Raw genomic sequence first — 26,757 nt, 5'->3', positions numbered from 1 at the left:
GGTTGAAGACTCATCTGGGATAGAGTTCTCACCAGGTCATGCAGAAGGGAGAAAAATATAATGTGGTGAATTTGTCCTCTCTTGTGAAATGTGGTGATAGTAGCTGCCCTTAATGTCCTTACTAGGCAAAATTAAAAACAGGGCACTTTTTAAAAAGTTGTTGTTTAGTCTCTCAGTCATGTCCAACTGTTTGGCAGCCCCATGGACTGTAGTCTGCCAGGCTCCCCTGTCCATGGGATTTCCCAGGCAAGAATACTGGAGTGGGTTGCCATTTTCTTCTCCAGGGTATCTTCCCAACCCAGGGCTCTAACCTGCGTCTCTTGCATTGCAGGTAAATTCTTTACCACTGAGCCACCAGGAAAGCCCCTTTAAAAATTGTACTGATCCAGAAAACATGAGATCTGGGTGCTCTTGCTCAGTCACTCTCATAGTATTATTCCTTTCAGTTGCCCAAGTAGCCTTGAGTACTTCAGAGAGGGTGATGTGGAATCATGCCAATTCTTTCTAAAGTGCATTCAAAAAAAATAAAAATAAAGTGCATTCAAGCATTTTCTTCAGGGAAATTATTAAATAGCTCTTGCTTATGGAATTCTGTTATATCTTTTCTCTAGGTTTATAGTTTTCCTGCTAGGATTGCAGTGCTACTTATTAATAAAATAGTTTTTGAAAGATAGATATCTGAAATAACTGTTGTAAGCAACCAATCTATTAGAATACTTATACTTGCTAACATGTTTATTTCATTTTTCACTTCCAAACTGAAAAGTTCAGAGCATGGCTGAGAAATACTTAAGTGTTTGTCTTGTTTTGTTTTTCTTTAATGTTGCTGGGGCTGTTTCTGGGACTCAGGAGAAAGAGAAGCTAAAAAATTGGACAGATTTAAGAAAATGTTAAAAGGTTTTTTTTTTTTCTGTTTCTTCATTGTTTTAATCAACACATTAGTACTTTACATGAGATTTCAAAGTTGGTCTAGAAAGAGGAGCTGTATTTGGAGATACAGAAAGATTTGTAAAAGAGAAAGGAGGAGGCCCAAAATGCCCAAAGTCAAGGAGACTAGAGTTGCAAGGGTTGACTATAGGGCCAAAATACAAACAAGAAGCAAAGTTGAAGGACTCCGGCAAGATTTAAAGTGTTTTTTCAGGTTATGTACGAGTTAGCCAGGGAAGATCTGGCAAGTTCAAGACTAGCATTGGTCAGCAAACCCAAAGCAACAGGATCACTGCCATTGTCTTCGTGCTGAGAATGTGAACTAGGCTCAGACCAAGACATTCCCAAGCACCTGGATCACTCTGTAGACTACTGGATATTACTGGATTACATGGAGCTTTTATTTTTTACTAACTCTAAGATGTCTGAGTAGTCTTCTTAACTTGGCTTTCCTTTATGCCTTAAAAGATCTTTTTAGGGAAACATGTAGGTTCTCATCCTCATCCATTGGCCTCAGTTTTAGCCACAGATGGCCATGGCTTGTTTCCAGTCAACTCTAAGCCCCATGTCCATATGGAGTCTTTTATGATCTAGTACACAGGGAGCTGGAACAGGCCTATCACACTGATGTCATCTTTGTTCCCTTGTGAGTAGCCGTGACTCAGAATACCTGCAGGAGACAGGGCCAGACTGAAATATGTGGATATTCAGGCAGGTGCATCATTTGGATATTCGTTGGAAGGACTGATGCTGAAGCTGAAGCGCCAATACTTTGGTCACCTGATGTGAAGAACGGACTCATTGGAAAAGACCCTGATGCTGGGAAAGATTAAAGGCAGGAGGAGAAGGAAACGACAGAGAATGAGATTGGATGGCATCACCAACTCAATAGACATGAGTTTGAGCAAGCTCCAGGAGTTGGTGATGGACAGGGAAGCCTGGCATGCTGCAGTCCGTGGAGTCACAAAGAGTTGGACACGACTGAGCAACTGAAATGAACTCAACCATTTGGAATCTTACTCATTGATACTTTTTAAGATATTATCAGTAGGTACTTAAATAATATTTAATATGTTTAATAAATGGGGAAGAGAAACTGATTTTCTCCTAATAAAAATACGTATATACCTCTTTATGTTGAAATGGGAATTTATTACATGCTCTGACAGTAATATTACCATTTTAGCTTGTTGAATGGGATTTCTAGTAAGTGTTTCCATAACTCTGAACTGGATAGTGTTAATCAGTCTGACTCTCTAAGAGTATAAGCAGCCTACATGGATATAGTTATAGAGTCTTGTTCAAAAATATAATAGTTTTTTTTTTCTTTTTATGACTTTCATGTCAGCAAAATGTTTCTAGCTTTTCTTTATACCAGATCTTGTCATCTGAGACTAGAGATGATTTTAGATCTTCCTTTTCAATCTGGAGTTTTAAATTTCTTTTTCTTGCCTAATTATTGGCTAGAACCTCTAGTACAATATTGAATAGATATGGTAAGTCTTTTCTTGAGAAAAGAGGGGAAAACGTTTAGTTTTTCACTATTCAGAATGAACTGACTCTTTCATAGTTAGGTACCTTCCTCAATCTGATACAAGCTTCTTTTCCTACTTGTTGAGTATTTTTATCATGGAGAGATACTAGATTTTGTCAAATGATTTTTCTGCATCTATTGAGATCATTATGTGGTTTTTGTTCTTTATTCTGTTAATGTGGTGATTTAATGTAATCAAACTCTTATACTGATTGATTTTCAGATGATAAACCAACCTTGCATTCCTGGGATAAATCCCAATTGGTCATAACATATAATTCTTTTTATATGTTGCTGGATTCAGTTTGCTGGTGTTTTATTGAGGATATTTTCATCTTTTTTCTACTTTTCTGTACTTTTTATTTTATAGGTTTTTTTGTTTGCAATTTTTATGGAATTAGTTGAGTTTAGCCTTTACTTAGTAAAATTAATCTCTGGTCTTCCCTGGCAGTCCAGTGGTTAACACTCCATGCTTCCAATGCAGGGAACGCAGGTTCAGTCCCTGGTCAGAAAACTTAAGATCCCATGTGCCTCATGGCATGGCCAAAAGTAATAATAATAAATATAAAACTAAACTCTTGTACCCGTGTTAGTTGGTTGCTACTTCAGATAACTGTCAGCTGCTTCATTCCAAGGCTGCTTCATTCCCTGACTTATAGTGGTTCTGTACACCTTACACATGCTTACTACCAAAAATGTTCAGTATTCTATATAAAGAAGTTGTTTTAGAACTTCATTGCTATCTTCTAATTCTCAAGTGGGACTAGTTCACATTTGCTAGCAATTTAAGGAGTAGGTATGGAAACCCAACCTCACTGGCACCTTATTTCCAATTTATTTGGTGAGAATGTAGTACAGTTTACCAGTTCATGCCCTAGGACTGGCTGGGTCACACCTTCCTCTAGGCTCCAATGGCAGGGTTTTATAAGAACCTCATCATCTGATTCTGGCATTAGAATTCATTGTTCCTGATAGTCAGCATAGATGTAAGGCCACAGAAGAGAGCTCTCTGGGATTCTTTCCATTTTGTGTTGTGCCAGCCTTGTTTTGGAAAGCATAGTCACAAAACAATACTCACATCTTACCTTCCATTTTCAGTTATTTTCTTTGGGAGAAAGGAGACAGATTTCTGTTTGAACACATGGTACCAAAGCCTTGCCAATTGGTGGTAAAGTCAAATGGGTGGAGCCTCCCAAGTTTTGAGTGTGTGTTTCCATGTGATTGAGCTTGTTGAGCAGGTATAGCAGGTTACTGAGACAGAGAATTCGATCTGCCTTTTAATCTGAACCAACTGCATCAGTGGAAAATGATTTTTGGTGTTTGATTAGAGCTGTTGGATTAGCCAACTGTTCTTGTGATAGTTCAGGCCTTGTATAACTGTTTTCAGAGAGAGAAAAGAAAACAAGAGAACAACTCTGACCATGGTCTATAGCCAGGCTTCTGCCACTAAGCAATAAAGAAAAAGCTCAAGTCGCCTTTGCATAAGTGGGAATTTGCGGTTTCTAAAGCTGCCCATTCCCCAAACGACTAAAATATGTTATTGGTGTTTGGCACTGTTTCCTATGTTTTGCTCTCCTTAAATTTCTCTTTAAAAGACTTGGAGTTTAAAGGCAGAACCACTGAAAAATGCAATTTAATCATAGAACTGTGAAAGGCCAGCCCACAGTTAACCCCAGGATGCCCTGGTTTGTTTTGTTAAGCCAGAACTTTGAACCAGGCTTATTCACAGGGGGTGCTGGAAAGGCAGGAGGGAAGGAAAAGGAGGAGGCAAAGGAAGGAAAACTAGTAGCCAGGCTGGCCCTGGAATGGCTCTGCTGTGCACCAAGGGCTTTACTCCATCGCTAGGCCAAGTGACTCCATGATTTACACTGGAATGAGTAGAAGAAAGGGAAGGAAATGGAAGGAGAACCCAGAGCCCAGGGAAGGATGGCAGAACTGTCTCCCACGCTGTGGGCTGTTAGGGGACAGAACACAAAACTTCCAGGGGCTCTTGGCCCTGATTCACTGTTTTGAAAGCTGTGGGTTTTTTCTGGATTATAAAAGTGTACTCATTGCAGAAAATTTGGGAAGTTACTGAAGAGAAAAGAACCGCCCAAGCAACATGGCAGAGAGGTTCAGATCCCAGCCCTTGAAAACCTGAGTCTGGGTCCCACTACTCGGTGTTTGTATAGAGACAGGGGTGGTAAGATCCCTAGGATGATGATGTGGGAATTAAAGGAGCTCACAGACCCTGCCAGGGCTGGCTACTGCAGCTGTGAACCTCCCACCAAGGTTAACATTGAGGTACATATCTGGCAAGCTCTGTTCTATGCATGCGTGGGGGTAAAGCATGGCCATTCTTCAGAGCATATAAAATGTTATCTTGCTTTTAACTCAAAAATACCCAGTGCTTCTGAAGATTGTTAACTCCTATGTTAAAATCCCCATTGCTATAGCTAATTTGACCTCCTTTTTATTGGACATTTTAGGGTTTCCAATTTTGTATTATTACAAATAACACTATGATAACATCCTGGTGCCAAAATCATTTTGTTTCTGACTACTTAAGATAAATTCAAATGAGGAACTACTAGAGTAGAGGGTCTGAACTTTTGAAAAGCTCTAAATGCAATTTACTGTATCTATACCCACACACCAGGGCTTCCCTGGTACCTTAGACAGTAAAGAATCCACCTGTAATGCAAGAGACCTAGGTTCAATCCCTGGGTTGGGAAGATCCCCTGGAGGAAGGCATGACAACCCTCTCCAGTATTCTTGCCTGGAGAATCCTCGTGGACAGAGGAGCCTGGCGACCTGCAGTCCATGGGGTTGAAAAGTGTCAGACATGACTGAGCAACTAAGCACAGCACAGCACATACCCACACCAACAGTGTAAGCAAATTCTCTCTCTGTAACACTGGAGCATTCAGTCAGTTCAGTTCAGTCGCTCAGTCGTGTCCCACTCTTTGTGACCCCATGAATCGCAGCATGCCAGGCCTCCCTGTCCATCACCAACTCCTGGAGTTTACCCAAACTCATGTCCATCGAGTCGGTGATGCCATCCAGCCATCTCATCCTCTGTCATCCCCTTCTCCTCCTGCCCCCAATCCTACCCAGCATTAGGGTCTTTTCCAATGAGTCAACTCTTCGCATCAGGTGGCCAAAGTATTGGAGTTTCAGCTTCAATATCAATCCTTCCAATGAACACCCAGGACTGATCTCCTTTAGGATGGACTGGTTGGATCTCCTTGCAGTCCAAGGACTCTCAAGAGTCTTCTCCAACACTACAGTTCAAAAGCATCAATTCTTCGGCGCTCAGCTTTCTTCACAGTCCAACTCTCACATCCATACATGACTACTAGAAAAACCATAGACTTGACTAGATGGACCTTTGTTGGCAAAGTAATGTCTCCACTTTTTAATGTGCTATCTAGGTTGGTCATAACTTTCCTTCCAAGGAGTAAGCATCTTTTAATTTCATGGCTGCAATCACCATCTGCAGTGATTTTGGAGCCCAAAAAAATAAAGTCTGACACTGTTTCCACTGTTTCCCTATCTATTTCCCATGAAGTGATGCGACCAGATGCCATGATCTTAGTTTTCTGAATGTTGAGCTTTAAGCCAACTTTTTCACTCTCCTCTCTCACTTTCATCAATTAGCCATTGTCATTTAAAAACTGCAAATACTTGGTAATATTAGAAGCAGAAAAAAATTCTCCTTGTTTGACTTTGCATATCTACTTTTTATTTGTGAGGCTAAACATTTTATATGTTTCTTGCTAATACTATTTTTTTTCATGAGTTGTTTGACCATATCTTTTGACCATTGGGGATAAGCTGTGTTTTCAGTTTATGTGAGCTCCTTCTATATTAGACTATCAATACTTTATGTGTGGTATTTTCCATAGTTTGGTTGTTTGCCCTTGAATTTTACATATGATGTTTTTTTGCTCAGTAGTTTAACTTTTATGTGTCCAGATCTGTCCTTTTTTCCCCTTGTATGATTTTTTTCCATTGCTTTAAAGGCTGAAAAGCCTTTCACCATGCTCAGGTCAGATAATCATCATTTGCATGTTGCATGTCCTTGTCTTTTTAAAGATTACTTTATATATTTAATAATGTAATAAATGTTGGGATTTGTTCTACTTCTTGATATAAAGTGAGGATATAGTTTGATTTCCTCCTAAATGGTTAAGCAGTGATTTCAGCTCCATTGTTAAAGTAATCCATCCTTCCTGTGCTTTTTATTCCATATTTATCATAATTACATATGTGTTCTAGGATCTGTTTCTGAGCAGTCACTTCTATTTCCTCAATAGCCATTCTGATGCCAGCACCAATTATTTGAATTGTATGATATATTTTGATGTCTAGTAGCATAAATACAATCTCATATTCTCATTTTTCAAATTGACTTATTTATACTTGCCCTTTTATTCTTCTAGATCAACTTTGGAATCACCTTGTCAACCCAGTATACTTTGTAATTTAATAATTGTGCTCATTCTGAATTGGATTTCTGTACTTTTTCTTAACAATGAGAATTTTTAGCTTGGAATTTAAAACAGGTATTAGTTTATATATACATGTATCCATTCTCCCCCAAACCCCCCTCCCATCCATGGATACATATATATGTATGGTTCAGTCCCTTCACTGTTCTCCTCAAACTGCTGCTGCTGCTGGTAAGTCGCTTCAGTCGTGTCCGACTCTGTGCGACCCCATAGATGGCAGCCCACCAGGCTCCACCGTCCCTGGGATTCTCCAGGCAAGAACACTGGAGTGGGTTGCCGTTTCCTTCTCCAGTGCATGAAAGGAAAAGGTGAAAGTGAAGTCTCTCAGTCGTGTCTGACTCGCAGCGACCCCGTGGACTGTAGCCTACCAGGCTCCTCCGTCCATGGGATTTTCCAGGCAAGAGTACTGGAGTGGGGTGCCATTGCCTTCTCCGTCTCCTGAAACTACCACAACATTATTAATCAGCTATATCCCAGTACAAAATAAAAAGTTTGAAGTTTAAAAAATAAATAAAAAAGAATTTAAAAAGAAGTATTAGTTTAAATTTATGGAAGAATAATGTGCTAAAGAATCAAGTGACTTATTTTATAACCTTAACTACAGGTATGATTGAATGATGACAACCGAATGCTGCCACAATTTGTCAGGAGGTCGTTGCAGAGCCAGTCACTCCCTGTCAAGTTGTGAGACTTTGACAGATTGCACATTAATATTCGCTTTTTGGTACAAAAGGAACTGAATGTGTATCAAATGTTCAAATGCTTTTGGTATTTTTCATTCTACATAATCAACAAGAATGTTAGCTATTCCAATGATAAAATGCTTTTCAAGATCAGTTCAAAAATTGCCCACTCCGGCCTTTCCAGCGGCCCACAGAATTCATCCTCCATTGTCCTCAGGTTTGAGGAGCTTACTAGCTCATCTCTCAGGAATTATCCATGTCCTAGGAGCGCATGAATCACACAGCCGCAAGAGGTTCTGCTAAAGTTCTCATGGTGTTTAACTGGCAGCAACTTCTCCATTTGCCCTCTGTGTTCACGCCATTAGAAACGTCACCATTTGCCCTCTGTGTTCATGCCATCAGATCATAACCCCGTCTGACCGAAGACTTGCCAGTTTGGACAGAGCTGTCATCTCAATGTTGGGTTCCAGGGCCTGCATTGGGAATATTCCAGAAATATTCAGTTTCAGCTTTTTTATTGCAAAGGTTGAATGCATTTGGAAAGGCCTAGAATAGAAATGGAGCATGGGCCATTCTTCTTTAACGAGTCATCTCTTTATACCTGTGGAAAGCAACAGAGCAAGACAGGTACATTGGTGGCCAGAGTCAAAAATGCCTTAGGAACCAGGTGACACTTGGGCCAGTTATGAGAATGTGTGGTTTGAAGGGAATGGCGGCAGAGTAGGATGGATCACACACAGCAGTCAGACAGCCTGAGTTCAGACTCCAACTTTCATAGGCTCTCTGACCGTGAAATGGGGCTTCCCAGGTGGCTCAGACAGTAAAGTATATGCCTGCCATTCAAGAGACCTTGGTTTGATCCGTGGGTCAGGAAGATTCCTTGGAGAATGGAATGGCAACCCACTCCAGTATTCTTGCCTGGAGAATTCCACGGATGGAGGAGCCTGGCAGGCTACAGTCCGTGGGATCACTGAGTTGTACACGACTGAGCAACTAATGCTTTCATTTTCACTGACCGTGGAACAAGTCCCATAATCTTCCTGTGTCTCAGTTTATATGTAAAATGAGTGTGATACTATTTCAGACAGTTGCAGTAAGAATTGGAAATAGGTACAGAGGCACCCAGAACTCACATATGCTGAGAGCAGTGATGATAGCTATTAAGATCAAAACTTTTTCAGGGAATGATGAGTAGGCAGGCATCTGAGAGCAGGAGATGGATACAAGGTAGATAAAAACCAGAAGCAAGTGTGGAAACACGGGCCGCACATAGCTGGTGGGAATCTCTTGTAGGGCCTGCTAAGGAGTTGAGACCTCATCCCATAGTGGCTGAAGAGGCTTTGGGAGTTCTCATTAAGGAAATGCCAGCTCTCAGTTCAGTTCAGTCGCTCAGTCGTGTCCAACTCTTTGCGACCCCATGAATCGCAGCACGCCAGGCCTCCCTGTCCATCACCAACTCCCGAAGTTTACCCAAACTCATGTCCATCGAGTTGGTGATGCCATCCAGCCATCTCATCCTCTGTCATCCCATTCTCCTCCTGCCCCTAATCCTTCCCAGCATCAGGATCTTTTCCAGTGAGTCAACTCTTCACATCAGGTGGCCAAAGTATTGGAGTTTCAGCTTCAACATCAGTCCTTCCAATGAACACCCAGGACTGATCTCCTTTAGGATGGACTGGTTGGATCTCCTTGCAGTCCAAGGACTCTCAAGAGTCTTCTCCAACACTACAGTTCAAAAGCATCAATTCTTCGGTGCTCAGCTTTCTTCACAGTTCAACTCTCATGTCCATACATGACCACTGGAAAAACCATAGCCTTGACTAGACGGATCTTTGTTGGCAAAGTAATGTCTCTGCTTTTTAATATGCTATCTAGGTTGGTCATAACTTTCCTTCCAAGGAGTAAGCATCTTTTAATTTCATGGCTGCAATCACCATCTGCAGTGATTTTGGAGCCCAAAAAAATAAAGTCAGTCACTGTTTCCACTGTTTCCCCATCTATTTGCCACGAAGTGATGGGACCAGATGCCATGATCTTAGTTTTCTGAATGTTGAGCTTTAAGCCAACTTTTCACTCTCCTCTTTCACTTTTATCAAGAGGCTTTTTAGTTCCTCTTTACTTTCTGCCATAAGGGTGGTGTCATCTGCATATCTGAGGTTATTGATATTTCTCCCAGCAATCTTGATTCCAGCTTGTGCTTCCTCCAGCCCAGCGTTTCTCATGATGTGCTCTGCATATAAGTTAAATAAGCAGGGTGACAATATACAGCCTTGACGTACTCCTTTTCCTATTTGGAACCAGTCTGTTGTTCCATGTCCAGTTCTAACTGTTGCTTCCTGACCAGGACAGCACTAACGCCTCGTGGTTAGCACTTGGGCCCTGAGAGTCCAGCTCCCTACTCTACACATCCAAACTGGGTGACCTTGGGCAAATGACTCAAGCATTCTAAGCCTCAGTTCTAGTTCCTATAAATTATTAACAATAAAAATACTGACCTTCTAGGACTCTTTTTTTTTTTTAACTTTTTATTTTGTATTGGGAGATAGCTGATTAACAATGTTGTGCTAGTTTCATGTGAACAGTAGATGAATTCAGCCATATATACATACGTATGCATTTTCCCTCAAAATCCCCTCCCATCCAGGCTGCTACATAATATTGAGCAGAGTTCCATGTGCTGTACAATAATGACCTTTTAGGGCTCTTGCAAATAATATTTATTTATTTAATATTCACTGCATGCCTGCCAATGTTCCAAGTGCTTGACTTGTATTATCTTAGAGGAAATCATGAATTTAAAAGCTTAGAACCATGAGTGGCACATATTAACAGTTAATCACTGCTGTGGGGGTGGCACAGGAGCTGATGTCATTATTTTTATTGTTTGGTCAAATCTGTATTTTAGTAAGATCCTTCTGACGATGGCACAGAGAATGGGCTGGAGTGGTTGGGGCTGGAGGCCAAGAAAACAGGTAGTTTCACATATAAGTTTAAAAGGTCGTTGCACTGTATACTTCAGATCCATGCACCTTATCTATGTTATACCTCAGTTTAAAGAAACGTAATAAATTAGATAACCAATGAAACCTCTTCTCCCAGTACAACAGAGCTGTAGGCTCTCACCCTGTTTATTTAACCTATACACTGAACACATCAAGAGAAATGCTGGGCTGGATGAGTTACAAGCCATAATCAAGATAGGTGGGAGAAACATCAACAACCTTAGATATGCAAATGATACCACTCTAATGGCAGAAAGCAAAGAGGAACTCAAGAGCCTCTTGATGAGGGTGAAGGAGGAGACTGATAGAGCCGGCTTAAAACTAAATATTAAAAGAAACTAAGATCATGGCATCTGGCTGCATTACTTCATGGCAGATAGAAGGGGAAAAGGAGGAAGTAGTGACAGATTTCCTCTTTGGGGGCTCTTAAGATCACTGCAGATAGTAACTGCAGTCATGAACACAAAACGATTGCTTCTCGGTAGTAAAGCTATCACAAACCTAGACAGTGTTTGAAAAGCAGAGACTAAATTACTTTGCCAACAAACGTCTGTATAGTCAAGGCTATGGTCTTCCCAGTGGTCATGTACAGTTGTGAGAGCTGAACTGTGAAGACAGAGTGCCGAAGATTTGATGCCTTCAAACTGTGGTGCTGGAGAAGACTCCTGAGAGTTCCTTGGACCAAATGGAGATCAAACCAATCCTAAAGGAAATCAACCCTGAATATTCATTGGAAGGAGTGATGTTGAAGCTGAAGCTCCAGGATTTTGTTCACCTGATATGAATGGTGACTCATTGGAAAAGATCCCGATGCTGGGAAAGATTGAGGGCAGAAGGAGGAGAGGATGTCAGAGGATAGGTTGGCTGGCTGACATCACCAATGCAATGGACATGAACTTGGGCAAACTTTGAGGGACAGGGAGGCCTGGCATGCTGCAGTCCATGGGGTTGCAAAAAGTCGGACACGACTGGGCGACTGAAGAACAACAACAAGTGAAATCTTGTTTCAATGAACCATGTTTCTGAAAGACAGGAAGCCTGAGGAAAACAAACCTCTACAACTCATACAAATTTCTGACCTAGTGGATAGTTTCTCTTGGCTGGAGCTGCCTGTAGCTTAGCAAGTGAATGTGGAGGACAGTCTGTGTCTTCCTCCAGCCCAGGAACGCCAAGATGCCGGAACCAGGAAAGGCAGGCCATCCGGGGGTTGTGGAGAAGGGTATTAGATGCTGGATCACAGACTGCCCACCCTTGGCCCTCTGGAAAGCCCACTGTTTTACAGGGCTTCCTACCTTAGGGCACTTTTCCATTTAGATCTTACTGAGCCTCTAAATGTGTGCAGGTGGGAATACTATTCAAAGTGCTTTTCTCTTTGAAGCTAATCTTATCTTTGAATGTCCTCCTGTTGTAAAACCACCATTCTCATTCTCTTCTTTTCTTAAGGCCAAGTCTAAAGCAGGTTAGTCAGTACATTGACCTTTCTCGGACTGACACCAAAGGAAGTGGTAAGCATGTTCAAACCGGGCAACACACTTCCCCTGCAGGTGCCCTGGGAGATGTGGAATAATTGCGACCTCTGAATAGATGGGGAATGGATTCTTAAAAATCTGATACCAATTCTGTTTCTCCTCCTATTGATTGCAAAAACACAATCTAAAACAGTAGGAATGGCAGACCAACCAGGTGATCCAGATCAAGTAATGTGCCTCCAGGGATGGACCGTTGAGGGGGAGGGTCAATTCTGATAGAGCAGGAAAGCCCAGCAGAGCTGGAGAAGGGCATTTAAAACATTTAAACGCCATTTGTAGAAAATGCAATATTCATCCTTACCAACTGCTTACTTACTAACTCCCGGTTAGGTATTTAAAAAGATAAGATTAAATGTCTAGAATTCAGTGATAATTATGTAAACAAAAACCAACCTTAAATTGCCTAGAATTAGATATGGCTATTGACACTATGCATATCTTATAAATCATTCTAATTGAGCAGGGCAGTGTTGCCTTCCCAAACCTAAAAACCCATAAGTCAAGAGAACATTCTGATTAGACGGTTAGGTCTCCTTGGATACAAGCATTGAATCTGATTTGGGCATGACAGGTTCTCTGATAGGCAGTTTTCAAGAACTTTTGTGAAAATAAACATGTTATGGGGATAAGTGAAAACACAGGTCATATAAAACCAAAAAAATGAAGGTTCTTTACATTTTTGTAATGCTTACGCATATGCAAACTACATGTATGCATATTTCTAAAGCCATGCTTGTGGCACTGTCATTGTTTTCTCTTTTAACAATTTAAGCATTTACTATAAAAAGCGGCCAGACGTAGTCATGTAAACACTAAAAAATACAGAATTATATACGTATATATTTTTTGAAGGTACGAAAATGTTTATTACTTACATATAATTTGAGGTCTCTGGGATGAGCAGAGCAGTCTCAGGCTGGTCCTGAATGGCTGCAGAGAGCAAGGAAAGCACACTGGCTTGGGGCTTTTATTGTGGTTGAGAGTAGGCCGGGTGAGGACTGCCATCAGAAGGCAGGAGAGTGGGTGGTTTGAATCTCCTGTAGGTGCTTGGGCTTTCTTATCAGCTTACCCAGGTGTGGGGCACAAGAAGCAGGTGCAAGGCTTAAAAGCTGTTTGCAGTCAAATATGAGCAGAATTTAACTCTTTATCACAAACATCATTCACACAGTCACCAAACGTGCTCTTCCAATGTTACTACTCAATTTTTTCTTAAAATTTTTCTTCCCTCTCCACTCTTACTACTACTCTGTTAGTTTTAAGAAGTTATTATCTTTGTGTGAGTCTCTGTGATAGTTTTTTTTTTTAATTGAGGTTTAAATGACATATAACATGATAGCTTCAGGTATACAATGTAGTATTCACTATTTGTATATATTGCAAAATGATCATCACCACGATAGGTTACAGAATTTCTTTTCTTGTCCTAAGAACTTTAAGATCTACTTTCTTAGCAACTTTCAAATATGCAATATAGTGTTGTTAACTGTAGTCATGATGCTATAAATTATATCCACATGATTTATATATTTTATTAATGGAAGTTTGTACCTTTTAACTCCCTTCACCTATTTCACTTACTCCCCACCCACTGCGGAGAAGGCAATGGCACCCCACTCCAGTACTCTTGCCTGGAAAATCCCATGGATGGAGGAGCCTGGTAGGCTGCAGTCCATGGGGTCGCTAAGAGTCGGACACGACTGAGCGACTTCACTTTCACTTTTCCTTTTCATGCACTGGAGAAAGAAATGGCAACCCACTCCAGTGTTCTTTCCTGGAGAATCCCAGGGACGGTGGAGCCTGGTGGGCTGCCGTCTATGGGGTCGCACAGAGTCGGACACGACTGAAGCGACTTAGCAGCAGCAGCAGCAGCAGCCACCCACTGCCTCTGGAAACCACCAATTTGTTTTATGTAACTATAAGCTGGCTTGTTTTGTTTTAGATTCCAAATATGAGGAGATCATACTGTATTTGCCTTTCTCTGTCTGACTTATTTCATTTAACATAATGCCCTCAGTGTCCATCCATGTTATCACAAATAGCAAGGTTTCACTCTTTTTTATGGCTGAATATATATACACACACATACTATTTATATATATATATGTATGTATGTATATACAAACAGGTACACACACACATGCATGCATCACATCTTTATCCATTCATCCATCAACGGACACTTAGGTTACTTCCATATCTTGTGCTGTGTGCTAAGTCGTTTCAATCATGTCCAGCTTTTTGAGACCCTGTGGACTATAACCATCCAGGCTTCTCTGTCCATGGGATTCTTCAGGCAAAAATACAGGAGTGGGTTGCCTTGCCCTCCTCAATATCTTGGCTATTGTAAATAATGCTGCAGTGAACATGGCAGTACATATGTCTTTTCAAGTGAGTATTTTTTTTTTTTTTTTGGTTTCTTTGGGTAAATACTCAGAATTTGCATTACTGTATCATATGGTAGTTCTGTTTTTTAATTTTTTGAGGATCTTCCATACCGTAACTTTTTATAATGGGTGCACCAATTTGCATTCTCACCAACAGTGCACAGAGACTCCCTTTTCTCCACATTTATACCAATTCTTGTCTTTTTTTATGATAGCCATTCTAACAGGTGTGAGGTGGTATCTCATTGTGTTTTTTTTTTTAAAAAAAAGTGTGTTTAATCTTACAGTATAGTACCTTGAAAAGTACAGTAGTAAAGTACAACAGCTGACCTATTGGGGCTGGCATCGAGTGAATAGGCAAGAAGAGTTACTGACAGAAGGAAGGAAAGGAGGTGGGAAATGGTAGAGCTGAAGGATGGTGCTGAAGGGGACTTACTATAGTATTTCCAAGGTCCACCCATGTTGTGGAATGTATCAGTTAAGTCATTCCTTTTTGTGACTGAATAATATTCCATTGAATGGGTATATAATACATTTTCTTTATCCATTCAAAAGCTGATGGATGTTAGGTTGTTTTTACTTCTTGTCTATTACGAATAATGCTGCTGTAAACACTCATGTACAAATCTTTGTGGACCCATGTTCTTACTGCTCTTAGCATTAAGTATATACAAAGGAATGGATATAGTACCTCTTTGTTTTAAACTGTTTCAGGAAATGCTAGACTGTTTTCCAAAGCAGCTACACCATTTCATATTCCCACCTGCAGTGCAATGAGTGTTTCCCTCTCCCCGAGCACCAGGAGGACTGAGGGGCTGCTAGGGGAGAGGAAACCATCTGGGCACCAAGAGGGGTTTGGGGTGCCTTTGGGTTCTGGGAGCAAGTGCCTGCTCAACTGGGAGAGGGAGGGACCACTGAGGGGACCAGAGGATTCATTATGGTTTTGATTCACATTTCTCTGATGATTAATGATGTTGATCACCTTTTCATGTAACTATTTATCTGTATGTCTTCTTTGGGAAAATGTCTATTCAGATCCTCTGCCCATTTTTAAATCAGATTTTTTTTTTTTGCTATTGAATTGTATGTGTTCTTTATATATTTTGGATATTAATATTATCAGATATGTAATTATTTTCTCCCATTCGAGTTTGTCTTTTCCTTTTGTTGATGGTTTTCTTTGCTTCTTAGTTTGATATAGTTTCCCTTGTTTATTTTTGCTTTTGCTGCCTTTGCTTTTTGGTGTTGATTAAAAAAAATCATCTCTAAGACTGATGTCAAGGAGCTTACTGTCAATGTTTTATACTAGGAGTTTTATGATTTTAGATCTTTCATTCAAGTTCTTAATACATTTTGAGTAATTTTGTAAATGGTATAGATAGTATTCCAGTTTCATTCTTTTGCATTTTGTTGTTCCATTTCCCCAGCACCATTTACTGAGGAGGCTCCCCCTTCCCCAGCATATATTCCTGGCTCCTTTGTCATAAATTAATTGAATCTATATCATGGGTTTATTTCTGTTCCATTGATCAATGTGTCTGTTTTTATGCCAGTACCACACTGTTTTGGTTAATATAGCTCTGTAATATACTTTGAAATTAGAGTGTGATGCTTCCATCTTTCTCAAGATTATTTTGGCTATTCAGGGTCTTTTGTGGTTCCATACAAATATTTGCATTATTTGTTCTGTTTCTGTAGAAGATGCCATTGGAATTTTGATAGGGTTTGCACTGAATCTGTATATTGTTTGGGATAGTATGGACATTTTAACAATAGTGATTCTTCCAATCCATGAGCATGAAATATCTGTCCATTTACTTGTATCTTCAGTTCCTTTCATTAAGGTCTTATAGTTTTCAGTGTATAGGTCTTTCACCTTCTTGGTATTTTATTCTTTTTGATGTAATTGTAAATGGGATTATTATTGTATTAATTTCTCTGATAATTGCAGAATTCTATTTTTAACATCTGCCTTTCTCTTCCTCACATCACACTCTGCAGAGGTAGCTTTTGTTTTATAGTTGGCCTATCTTCTTCCAGACATTCCTATATACACATGTGAATATTTTTATTTCTTGCAAATGGGATCAAACTACCCATTGGGATCACTACTACCTTTCTGCATTTTGCCTTTTCCAACTAAGAGTATACTGTGGACATTGAGCAATTGTGCCCATTCAGTATGCATAAAGGTTTACCTCATTCTTTTATTAGATACATAATATAGAATTACCTTGATTTTTTAACCTGTGCTGTTTTTCTCTATTAGAATCAGTACTGCAGTGAACACCCTCATACATGTTCTTGTACAGTTGTGTGAATGGGTCTGTAGGGTAAGTTCATTAACATGAGACTACCAGGTCAAAGGGTATGTATGCTTTGCAGTTTAATATATATTGCCACTTGCTTTTTGAAAAGGAGAAACCCATTTTTACTTCCATTCAGTGTCTTAAGAATGATTGCTTTCCTATATCCACATTAACTTTCTGTGTTAACAATATTTTTAATCCTAACCATCCTGATAAATAAAAATAACTTCACACTATGATTTTGATTTGTATTTTTTTCATTGTAAGTAAGGTTGAATATCTTTTTTATATTATATTGGCCATATGTAGTTTTTGTTAATTGCCTTTTTATTTCCTTAACCTGTAATTAAATTATATTAAGGAAATTGACATTCTTTTTATCTAAGTAGGAAATATTTTTCCCAATTTTTTGTCATGTGACTTTGTAAATGGTATTTTGTATTGTAACTAATTTTCTAATATTACATATTCAGATTTATCACTTTTCTATGGTTTCTAAGATTATAAAATATTTACTCATATAAGTGTTTATCTAACATTTTTCTCTAATATGTTTATAATTTTAAAAATTTTATGGTTTATTACTATATTTAAATTTTCCATTTGTCTGGAATTACATTTTTTTATGAAATGAATTAGAGATTCAGCTTTGTTTTTTTTCTCTGATGGCTAACCAATTGTCCCACCATCATTTACTAAATAATTTCTCTCTCCTCACTTTCACTGTATACCAAATTTCCATATGTATTTGAATCCATATCCTGGGTATACAGATATACAGCATAAACACCACAAACACAGCAGATAGTATTCTTCAAAAACAGGATGTGTGAAGTTATAATCAGTACTGACTGGTGATTTGCTACTTATTGACATCTTAAGGCAAAGAATAAAAAACTGCCCACATTCTTAAGACAATGGCATGCAAGCTAATAAAGAACCCCTATTTCCACTTATGTGCAGGGTTTGTTTTTCCTCACATCAGTGACCCAGCAGTTTATTAGATCACAGCCTTCTAGTCAGGAACTCATTTTTGTTTCTCATTTAATCTTAGGCATTGATGGTCTCATGAAAGCTGTTAAGTAATAATAATGTTGGGCACTTATATTGTACTTTTCATCCCTAAGTGCTATCTAAACATTAACTAATTAAATGCATTGATGAAAGGAAAGGATTTGCAGACTTCGTCAGGAAAACTGATATCTGGTTGCACACCTGGGAGGGCATGATTCCTGAAAAGCATTAACTCTCTCTTGAATGGCGCTCAGCAAGCAGAGGAATAAAAAGCTGGTGACATTATTTTACTTCTTTTGAAAATTCGCTGGGTATCTTCTAATTAGTCTGGTTAAACTCACCTTTTATCTGTCTCCTCAGACATTTCCTTTCTACATTCCTGGGGGTATTCAACAAGCTTCTTTTGATGTTTTCCCTGTCTGTTAGTCACAAAATCATAGGATCTTCAAGCTGAGAGAAATCCTTATTGATCGTCTAGTTTTGAATGACTTAGTATGATCACTTTATTTTGTAGGTGAGGAAACTGAGGCATGGAGAAATTAAGGGACTTATTAAAAAGGTCAGACAGCTTAGTGGGGACGAAACTGAGAAGTCAAGATGTTTAGTTCCCATTTCAGATCTCAAATCAGTTTCAATCCTTTTTGCTCTTTGTGAGCATCTGAGTTGCTTTTCCCTTTTTTAAAATAACTTTTTTTTTTTTAACTCCATCCTTTACATACTTCTTTCGTTCTTTGCTTTCTACCTTTTATGTCTCTCCTAACCCTTAGTGACTGATTCCCATACATGACCAGGTAACATAGCTTTAATTTCTCCTCTATTTCTCTACTTCTTTAAACATGGGGTCTTTCATTGTTGTTGGTAAGATGTCCTCAACAGGTCTCTCTGAAAAGCACTGCTTCTTCACTTTCTCTTACATACGTGCTTTCAGGGAGTTGATTTATTTTGCTTTGGTTTTTTCCACCTGTAGTTGCTTCTTCCTTTAATAAAGTTACTTCTCTTGGTAAATAGCCTAGAGTTTAAATTAATAAGTCCATTTTCCTTCCTAATACCATACACAAAAATAAACTCAAAATGGATTAAAGATCTAAACGTAAGACCGGAAACTATAAAACTCCTAGAGGAAAACATAGGCAAAACACTCTCCGACATAAATCACAGCGGGATCCTCCATGACCCACCTCCCAGAATATTGGAAATAAAAGCAAAAATAAACAGATGGGACCTAATTAAAATTAAAAGCTTTTGCACAACAAAGGAAACTATAAGCAAGGTGAAAAGACAGCCTTCAGAATGGGAGAAAATAATAGCAAACGAAGCAACAGACAAACAATTAATCTCAAAAATATACAAGCAACTCCTACAGCTGAATTCCAGAAAAATAAATGACCCAAACAAAAAATGGGCCAAAGAACTAAACAGACATTTCTCCAAAGAAGACATACAGATGGCTAACAAACACATGAAAAGATGCTCAACATCACTCATTATTAGAGAAATGCAAATCAAAACCACAATGAGGTACCATTTCACACCAGTCAGAATGGCTGCTATCCAAAAGTCTACAAGCAATAAATGCTGGAGAGGGTGTGGAGAAAAGGGAACCCTCTTACACTGTTGGTGGGAATGCAAACTAGTACAGCCACTATGGAGAACAGTGTGGAGATTCCTTAAAAAACTGGGAATAGAGCTGCCATATAACCCAGCAATCCCACTGCTGGGCATACACACCGAGGAAACCAGAATTGAAAGAGACGCGTGTACCCCAATGTTCATCGCAGCACTGTTTACAATAGCCAGGACATGGAAGCAACCTAGATGTCCATCAGCAGACGAATGGATAAGGAAGCTGTGGTACATATACACAATGGAATATTACTCAGCCATAAAAAAAAATACATTTGAATCGGTTCTATTGAGATGGATGAAACTGGAGCCCATTATACAGAGTGAAGTAAGCCAGAAAGAAAAACACCAATACAGTATACTAATGCATATATATGGAATTTGAAAGATGGTAACGATAACCCTATATGCGAGACAGAATAAGAGACACAGATGCATAGAACAGTCTTATGGACTCTGAGGGAGAAGGTGAGGGTGGGACGTTCTGGGAGAATAGCATTGAAACATGTATATTATCATATGTGAAACAGAACACCATTCCATGTTTGATGCATGAGACAAATGCTCAGGGCTGGGGCAATGGGATGACCCAGAGGGATGGGATGGGGAGGGAGGTGGGAGGGGGGTCCAGGAAGGGGAACACATGTAAACCCATGGCTGACTCATGTCAATGTATGGCAAAAATTACTACAATATTGTGAAGTAATTAGCCCCTAACTAAATAAATAAATTTATTTTTTTTTAAAAAGTCCATTTTCATCATAGAATTTCATGTTACTTTATTTTTTTAATTCTTGTTCATGTTACTTTAATTCATGAATTTCCCAGTCATTCACTCAATAATAAAAATGATACTTCATGTTTAGAAATTTACACAAGATGTGACTACTTAAGAGAATTTTTGTACAAGGAATAAATATGTTGGAAAGTAAATCCTTACATAAGCCAAAGACAGATCCAGTTCAGATCAAAACTGTGGGAGTAAACCTAGACCAACCTAGACTGCATCTTGTTTCCATGCAGAGACCGAGTCGGTTTAGAAATCCTCCATTTCTATATGGTGGCTCAGTGGGTATCCAGTGACCTCAGGATTCTCAGGCTGAACCAAACCCCAAGGCTGCACTCTGACCCTAGATGCCCTCATTAGGGCCCCTCTGAGAGTAGTGAAGAGTACTTAAGGAGACGGGAGTGGGGGTGCCAAGGCCTGACATAACCCAGCTAGATAATCTTAGCTTCCCATCTCTCTCTGGGCCTTAGTTTTCCCCTTGTATGTCTGTGTGTGTTAGTCGCTCAGTTGTGTCCGACTCTTTGCAACTCCGTGGACTATAGCCCGCAAGGCTCCTCTGTCCGTGGGATTCTCCAGGCAAGAATACTGGAGTGGGTTGCCATTCCCTTCTCCAGGGGATCTTGCTAACCCAGGGATTGAACCCCGATCTCCTGCATTGCAGGCAAATTCTTTACCATCTGAGCTACCAGGGTGCTCCCCATCACCTCTCTGGGCCCCTTTAGCCAAGTTAAAGAAACCATTTAAAGCAGGGGTCCCCAGTCCCTGGGCACAGACCAGTATCGGTCATGGCCTGTTAGGAACTGGGCCACACAGCAAGAGGTGAGTGGCGGCAAGCAGCAAGTGAAGCTTCATCTCTATTTACAGCTGCTCCCCATTGCTCACATTGCTCAGCCTCCTGTCACATCAGTGGCAGCATTAGGTTCTCATAGGAGCATGATCTCTATTGTGAACTACACACGTGAGGGCTCTAGGTTGCTCATTCCTTATGACAATCATCCCCAAACCATCCCCCTCCCGCCACATCCTATCCAACCTCTCTTTGTTGTTCAGTCGCTCAGTTGTGTCCGACTCTTTGCAACCCCATAAATGGCAGCATGCCAGGCTTTCCTGGCCTTCACTATCTCCCGGAGTTTGATCATACTCATGTCCATTGAGTCAGTGATGCCATCTCACCTCCATCTCTGGTCTGTGGAAAAACTGTTTTCCATAAAATGGTCCCTGGTGCCAAAAAGGTTGGGGGACCGCTGACTTAGAGCCTTTCCTTGTATACTATTCAGTGAGTAATAATGACATAACTGGGCCAAAATGAATAGGTGAGATTTAAATCAGATTTATATTAGACACATAGCTAATTAACTCAATAGAGAAGTAAGATTCTGCTGATAATACCATAAGAATTTCCTGAACTGTCTCAACTTAAAATATCTTAATCTACTTTCCCCATAAATAGTATACATGCATTTATATGAGACCATATGGCCTGCTTTGGGGCTCAGAATATGTGGGCCACATAATTGTACTTACTCTTTGCAAATGCTTCTACTGAAGTTTCGTGAGGTTATGGCTTCATGAACCTGTAGTCATTGAGGCACTTTCCATAATGTGGAAAAACTGAAGTAGACCCCATCCTATATATTTTTGTGAATTAAGAAATTTATGTTCTTGGGTTCAGCTTTAACATTCAGCCATTGGAGAAAGTTGAAATTCTTTTAGTCCCTGAGATAGTTTCTACCAGGAAGCAAAGTATAATTTGATAGGAATGGTGATGGCCACTTACAAATCTACCCAATTACGTCAACCCAGACAACCCAAATTATAAGATAGTTTCCCGAATCTAAGTAGAGATTGTCACCCTTGGGAGAGAATCAGATAAGAGCTCAATGCTGACATCATAATCCACCATGAGTGAAGTATTTGATTAGCCAGAACCTTTGTCCTGTTAGAACAGTCCCATAATGGATAAAGAAGGGTGTGGAGCAGCTAATTGGAGAAGACACAGTTTCCTGTTTTTGTGCAAACATCCCAGCACTGAGCCATGATTAGGAGCTTTAAGGCTAATTATGGAGAAATGGGATTTTAACAAACTTTTTGAAACAGGAAAATCCCCTATGCCTTTTATTTTCTGTTTTTAAGAAAAATAATGTGGTAGTACGCTTTTTATTTTCTGTTTTTAAGGATTTATTATTAAGAGGAATAAAATTAACTAGACTTACTGTGGTGATATTTTGCAATATATACAAATACCAAATCATTACAATGTATACCTGAAACTAATATAACATTGTATATCTTTTTTTTTTAAGAAAAAAGAAGTAAAATTTAGAATCAAATGAGAATTCAGAATTATTCTTGCATGTGTTAGCTTTTCAAACTTGAGCAGACTCCACAGACTGTTTTTCCTAAATCTTCAGGAACTCACCTGGCCTAGATCACTGATCATCACTGTCCCACCTGTTAACACTAAGAAATGTCACTCAGAAAGAAAATAGTGAGTGCTGTCTTTCAGAATCCTCTGGCCAAGCAAATGCAAACGAAATTATATTTGAAATCATTTTACAGTGTGTGACAATGTTGATTCTTCCATTTCACCAAGCTCGCTTGTTACTAGTGAGTGGCAGGTGGCTTTGTTGAACATGAATGGGGTCTTTTGGTTAGACTTTCAGAGGAGGGGCCATTTGTCAAGTGCAGCAGCCCTCCCCATCAAAGTCTTCCCAACAGTTGTCCAGGATCTAGATGCTACACTGGCGGAGGAATGCCAGTGTTGAAATGGAAGGTAACTTGACAAATTAGAGGGAAGGAATTTGTCGATGCATACATTCAGTGAGAAGGAGCTTTTTCTTTCTTGTTTCTTGTCTAAGTCCCGCAGTGCTCCGTCTTTCTCCCAGTGTAGATTTTGAATTTTGTGGTGGTGCCAAGGGAGTGAAGGTAATGAACGTAAAAGAATCATTTGTGCCCTTTTCCCAATCCCACAGATCTCTATTGGCTGCAGACCTTGAACATGACACTGCAATTTCCTGGTGCCACACATGAGTAATGAGCAGCTGTTCCTGAAACTGTGGTTTGGAGAAGGCAGCACTAGGTTATTTTTTAACTTAATTGTAATTTTTGATTGCTCTGCAAGAAAGCAAATCAAATAAAGTCTGTTGTCTTAGTCTGCAAGAAAGCCATAGGCCTCACATTCCAGTGCTGACCATCTTGACCAGAATAGAAGAGGGGGGAAAATGTGTGTATCCTTGAGCTGGAAGTTCGACCAGCAGCTTTCGTGGGCTGCTGTCACACAAGAAGGGTGAGCATATTTGGTGTATTTGTCAGTTTGTGGGATCATGGAAAGTGACATTTGACTATTCCTTGAGTTCTAGAAGTACCTGAGTTGATAGAGTGAAAATAATTTGTAGAGAGACTGCGAAAGTCAAAAATAGAAAACTCTTGAAGAAGATACCAGCTTGATATTGCATTTGTCTTTATTCTACAGTGCAATAAAAGGACACATAATTTTAAGTTACAAATGAAAATGTGTATTCTTTGAACACGAAGTCCCTATGATACCCCTGGAATAATCATATATGCAGTACTTCCAAATTAAACCAGATTAGGACTTTCTTTCGTATAAGAAATTAAGTTTAATGGAAAACAGAAGCAAACTATTTCACCATGTTTTGGACATATGCCTTTTTCTCAAGGAGATAGGACAATTTGGTATATAGGGAAGATGAGGGAGATGGAGGAGATGGATGAAGAGCTACCTATGTTTTCTGCTAATTACTTTCTCATGATTCTGTTCACATTAACAGGCACTTGGGGAAAATAACTAAGCCTAGGATAACTAAACCTCATCTCAGAGGTCTATTTCACCAGCACTTATAACATATCCAAATGAGTGCCTGGTCAACAAACCACCAGTCTTCTGAATGCTAAAGCTGAATGGCCTTGTGACTTGTGATGGAAGGATGTAAAGTTATATTAACCGGTGATCAGGAAAAAGTGAAAAAGAAACGCTCCTCAAGCTTTGGTCTTCTTTGAGGCTTCCATCTTCCTGGTGTTTGTGGAATATGGTCCTAACCTCAACACCCCACCAGGTTGGCTAGGAAAGTGGGAATGAAAAGCAGGATTCTTGAGGGCAGGAGGAGATGGTAGGACATCTTACTTCTTTTTAAGCAAGTATCTCAAGTAAAGATATAGCTATGAGATATGAGCTCCAGATACCTAGAGCCTGCTTCTCTTGGTGCTGAAGCCTCTAGACCAGAAGCCAGAATAGCTTCCCAGTGTTGCTAGTTGTTATATTCAAAACAAGATTAAATCTCCTAAATTTTACTTTTACCCTTTGAAATCAGTATAAAGTTTTCCTCCCTATAATATGAAAGAAATGTTTGTCAATTCTAAAATAAACTTACAGAGTATTACCTCACTTTTCTGAAGAAAAAAATTCTAGCAACTTCAGCACTTTGAAACATAGCCCTGAACCTCACCTGACAAATAGGAAGACCAATTACTTAAGTGTAAAGAAGCGAAAAGGGTTTCTAATTAGCTGAGTTGCCACCAAGTTCACGTGTTCTTCATTCTCCTCCCCAAATCACACAGCGGAATGATTCAAAATGTTATGACACAAAAATAGCACCAAGATATGACTGTTGCAGCAAAAGACAAAGAGTGGAAAGCATCCTCAATCATTCAGCAAGAACCTAGATGCCTGGCAGAGAGAAGGTATTTAAGACTAGTGTGAGATTCAGTCTGCCTTTAAGCAATTTCACATTCTTTTAGGTTGCTTTATATAAAATTGCTATTTTTATAAGTAAAATCGCCATTTTACTTTTATGGGCAAAATCACCATTTTATAGGTAGTACCTCCACTTTTACATTTTCAATCTACAGTTGGATAAGCAAAACAATCACATGTTAAAGGATAGCAAAAAATACAGGAGAACGTCAGTTTCCATATTATATCGTGTGGTTATAAAAATAAGTTATATGAAGCACAAGAGATCCATACAGGTGAAGTAGCCAAAGATGACTGTCCTGATCAAGCCAGAATAGATCTGGGCCATGAATCCTGGGTGACGTTTAAGTAAGTGTTAAGAGAAGAAGTGAAACTCCATATAGAAGAAATACATTGGCGAAGGCACAGAAGCAAGAACAAGCATATTCTACATGGGGAAAAGTTCCCTCACAACAGAACATAAATACTAAGGAATGGAAAATGAATTTGGATAGACAGTGCAGAATTAGCCTATGGAGACACTTGTACAGCAGGCAAAATAGAAGCTCCAGTTTTGTCTAGTTCATTCTTCTATCAATAGCCAAGTATATTCAATGCCGACTATGCATTGAATTCAGTAAATTCAATGCAAGTTTCTGAAATGAAGGAATGAAGAGTTTTTACTAATGATAAAATAAGAATTCAACCAAAGGTTTGAGGGAAGAGATAACGCACAATGAAAGTAATGTCTAAAACTGATTAGTATGTATGCTGGATAGATTCAAGGAAAAAGACTATCATCCATAAATAAAACCAGAATCTTATTTCATTAATAAATCAGGACTTCCCTGGGGGCACAATGGATAAGAATCTGCCTGCCAGTGTGGGGGACACAAGTTTGACCCCTGGTCCAGGAAGATTCCACATTCAGTGGAGCAGCTGAGCCAGTGAACCACAACTACTGGGCCTGCATTCTAGGGCCTTTCAGCTGCAAGAACTGAGCCTGCATGCTACTGAAGCTTGCATGCCTAGAGCCCATGCTCCACAACAAGAGAAGCTGCCTCAGTGAGAAGCCCATATACTGCAATGAAGAGTAGCCCTCACTCACTAAAACTAAAGAAAACCCACATAAAGCAATGAAGACTCAGTGCAGCCAAAAATAAATAAATAAATTTTTTTAAAAAAATCAGCATCCACCCTGAAACATTATGCTAAGTGAAAGAAGCCAGTCATAGAACACCACGTATTATACTCTTCTATTTACGTGAAATAGCCAGAGTAGGTAAAACTATGAAGACAGAAAGTAGAGATTGCTTGTGGGATGGGTTAGGGAGAAAAGATTAGTGACTCCTAATGGGTGTGGGGCGGAGAAGGCAATGGCACCCCACTCCAGTACTCTTGCCTGGAAAATCCCATGGACGGAGGAGCCTGGTAGGCTGCAGTCCATGGGGTCGCGAAGAGTCGGACACTACTGAACGACTTTACTTTCACTTTTCACTTTCGTGCATTGGAGAAGGAAATGGCAACCCACTCCAGTATTCTTGCCTGGAGAATCCCAGGGACAGGGGAGCCTGGTGGGCTGCCGTCTATGGGGTCGCACAGAGTCGGACACAACTGAAGCAACTTAGCAGCAGCAGCAGCAGCAGCAATGGGTGTGGGGATTTGGAGGAGAGTGGAGGAAATGTTCTAAAATTGACTGTGGTAATGGTACAAGAAACACCTGGAGTAACAGGCAAATTTGGCCTTGGAGTACAGAATGAAGCAGGGCAAAGGCTAATA

The 26,757-nt window shown here is 39.7% G+C and overlaps 1 protein-coding gene and 1 long non-coding RNA gene across 2 annotated transcripts in view; one reads left to right on the top strand and one right to left on the bottom strand.

Moving 5' to 3' along the window:
- LOC145541510 (uncharacterized) overlaps positions 1-22,125 on the bottom strand; it is a 78,596-nt gene extending 56,471 nt beyond the window's left edge. Inside the window, exons 1-2 of the long non-coding RNA XR_014079075.1 lie at positions 21,810-22,125; positions 13,044-13,098 (exon numbers count right to left, since the gene is read on the bottom strand). This is a non-coding gene — a long non-coding RNA (uncharacterized LOC145541510). The remainder of the gene's footprint in view (positions 1-13,043; positions 13,099-21,809) is intronic.
- PLEKHM3 (pleckstrin homology domain containing M3) overlaps positions 1-26,757 on the top strand; it is a 209,319-nt gene that overhangs the window by 146,406 nt on the left and 36,156 nt on the right. The gene's annotated exons all lie outside the window — the stretch shown is intronic.

The sequence above is a fragment of the Giraffa tippelskirchi genome, chromosome 3, assembly GCF_054371585.1.
Source record: "Giraffa tippelskirchi isolate mGirTip1 chromosome 3, T2T-mGirTip1v1.2.pri, whole genome shotgun sequence".
NCBI lineage: Eukaryota > Metazoa > Chordata > Mammalia > Artiodactyla > Giraffidae > Giraffa > Giraffa tippelskirchi.
This window is presented reverse-complemented; position numbering and strand designations above follow the sequence as displayed.